The sequence below is a fragment of the Brassica oleracea genome, chromosome C1 (assembly GCF_000695525.1).
Source record: "Brassica oleracea var. oleracea cultivar TO1000 chromosome C1, BOL, whole genome shotgun sequence".
In the NCBI taxonomy this organism is placed as follows: Eukaryota; Viridiplantae; Streptophyta; class Magnoliopsida; order Brassicales; family Brassicaceae; genus Brassica; species Brassica oleracea.
This window is the reverse complement of record NC_027748.1, coordinates 2574622-2578310: the sequence shown is the minus strand read 5'-3', so window position 1 is coordinate 2578310 and position 3689 is coordinate 2574622.

Here is a 3689-nt window from a genome sequence, read left to right as displayed (position 1 = left end):
ATCTTTACGACGAATCGTTCTACTTCGTCTTTACGACGAAATATATTCCTCGCTAAGTTACGACGAATTAGCAAGGAAATATGTGTTACGACGGACGTGTAACGAGCAAACGCGTTTCCTCGCTAATTCGTCGTAAAGCCTCTTTTACGACGAAATAACGAGGAAAATCGCCCTCGTTAAGATTATGTTTTCTTGTAGTGTATCATTGTATGGTCGAAGTGGTATGCGGGGGACAATGTTCAAATAACTAAGTTGTTATAGAACTACATATGATAACATCCCTTTGTCAAAAGTTTCGGATCAATTAAGTATTTAGATAAATCATAAGCAGAGTGAAGTGGGGAATGGTTTTTTAGTCTAATTATAGTCATTGATCGCAAGTTCGATTACATAAACTAGGTGCATAACTTTAACGTCTCATGCTGTAACTGTTTGCATTTGTGAGAGTCATTATTATAGACTAATGATTCAACCGATTGATAAGAAATATTATCTTCTATATTGTTATATTCAAACCTGAAGCAATAAGGAAAAAAACAATACATGTACTTGTATTGCTTAGCCACAGGCAATCACCGACTGATAAAGTGTAAGCTACTAGCTATTCAAATAGTTTCGACGATTAAACATATAAAGAACACACGTCGTTTTGATATATGTTAGAAGAAGTCATCAAGTCATTACGACTGCGTTGAGTTATTCTCTTTTTGACCATTTAATTGAACTGAATCAAAGTTAGTATACATCTTAAACTAGTTTACTTTTACAATAATATAATAAGTGCGCAGAAGTATTTAGCAGTTAAGGTTTGTTGACAAAGATCACATGCATTGAAAAATGAGGATATGATTAGCTTCGGAACAAGGAAGTGGGATGAAAAGGAAGTAGAGAACAAAATACAAAAAGCGACAAGAGCGCATTCTCAAATTTTAGTCTTTGAATCTGCTTACAGCTGCAAAGTCTATGATGGTTAAAACAAAGTAATCATTGGTGCAATGCTGTAAATAAAACAAAAGAATAAGTTATATTGATGCAATAAAAATAAACAAATTATATTGTCTCATATGAACATATCATATATATGTATACACTTTTGAATTACCTCACAGTCAATATATGGGATTAGAATTGGGGTTTTAATAACATAAATACGTTTAACCGATTTTACAAATAATACTGTTATGGAATGAAGCGACATTCAAAATTACTTAGTGGCGTCATCGTATGAAGTAAATTTTAATGTAGCGTCATTCCATAATTTACATATTTTACAAACCAAACGTATATGAATTTTCATAAATTTACATAGCAAATCAAATAACACAAAAGATTCAACGACGATAAATAGATTAAATCCCCTATATATTATTTGCGAAACATTATAATTTCTTTTTGTAGGCACATGTCATCACTATGATGATTCTTAGAATTATTAGAGAAATAGGTTGGTCCATCTAATTATATAATAAGATTTTTATTAAACTAACCATAAATTCATTATTAATGTCATTTATTATTTCTTTAAATAAAGATTACAGAATTGCCTAATGTGGGTAAAGTATATATGACAATTAATGATTTTGAATAATAAAGATCTGATAAAAAATATATATCTTCTATCAAATTTGTTTAATTTAAAACTTATAAAATATTTTTTTTAAAAACACAATAATCATATTATAAAATTTTAGATTTTTCTGTATATTTTATATTTTGAATTTAAAAAAATGACTATAAATTACTAAAACTGTTAACAGTCTCACATTCAAATTTTGCGATCCATGGTTTAAATTTTTTGTTATGACAAAATACAAATGATTACAAAATCATATAAATAAAAGTCTAATTTAATTAATCATTAAGATTTAAAATATATATGTATATATATCATTCTAAATTAAATTATAAACCATATTGAATAAATAAATATTTTAGTTTCAAATTTTACTTTGAATAATTTTTTTTTATAAAAGTTTTGAACTAACATTGATAATTTTTTCTAAATTATCAATTACTAAAATTATTAATCACACAATGAAAATTTTGTTATCAGTAATTTAAAGTTTTTGCTATTAAAAATACACATGATAAAAAAACATATGAGTAGAAAGCATCATTTAAAAAAAAATTGACATTAATATTAAAAATATACTATGTATGTTAATATCATTTAAATTTAAGTACATATCCTATCAATTTTTTTAAAAAAATGTTTGGATTAGTAAAATTGATTTATACGTTCGCACCAATTTAATTATATATGTAATAGTTACTAACTTTTAATTATTCAATATATATTTATTATTTGATAATATGTAAGAACATATAATAAATAAAATAATTTTTATATATAATGTTTATCCCGCCTTGCGCGGATCTTAATCTAGTACATATTTAAAGGGAAATACAGAAATTGGGACAATCCGAAGTCGTATCCTCTTGATTTTCAATATTAGCGACATCATGTCCCCACAAAGATACTGTCCATAATTCATGAGATGAAACTAGTAGAAAATAAAACTGAACGGTCAATTTGTTTGGTAAACTAGAAAACAGTGTTACCGGATAAATAAGTCAAAAGATGTATCGTTCAAATTTATAAGTGTAACACGTGAACATACATATATATTAAAATTTGCTAAACTTCCACACCATACCCTCAACCGAAGGTCCGAAACACAGGAAAACTTCCCAGCAGTATCCGAGCTGAACTATATAGATTTTGGCTATATGTTTCTAGCTTAGTCAAAGTCAACATTATAAATTAGAAAGCTAAAATAAATCAGCTGACTATGTAGAAGAAATAAAATATTAAGATGCATCACAAGAAATAAATGGGATGAATGTACATATGTTCTAATGATTAGTAATTAATTGAGCAATTATGGCAATAATAATATCAAAATGAAAAATGTAAAATACAAGAGTATAAATAAAGTAGGACCAAACGAATATAAAAATGAAAATGAGGTGTGCGAGCTGCGATTTCAGAACCTGTCGCTATGGCCCCTCTCCTTCAGACAAATTAGACTGCAGGTCCCAAATCCTTGTTCCATTTCGTGATTCACATTATTGTATGCTTTTATCTCCCTATTTCTTATGCATACATGCATATCAGACACATATTTATTATCTATGACGATATACAAGTTGCCTAACATATCAGTATGTATATATATATGTGCATATAAGTTTGAGCTTGTTTAGACCAGTTTCAATCAATTTACGATGCCCTAGTGAGTTGTTCAAAAAAAAAAAACGATGCCCTAGTGAATGTAACATTTAATTGTAACTCTATTAACGGCCTTATAGAGAGCGAAGATGTCTAGATTTTTGTCTACATTCAACTAGGAAATGTTCATGATGTTATAATCCCCTATATATTAATTGAGGAACATTTGAAAAGATGTAACCTCAATTTTGTATTAATTAAAATAGGCTCCAATGCATAGGTGACACTCAATTAGGTAGTCAATTACATTCAATTAAAAAATAAGTAGGTCCACATTCGATTTTTATATGTTGTTAGATACATAAGTTGGTCAAACTATATGATATAATGATATGATATGTTATTTTCTTTCCTTAAATCAAACCTACGGAATTACCATAAATGACTAATATATATATGACAATTAATGATTTTAATAATAAAGATTTGATAACAATTTATATCTCCTCCATCATTT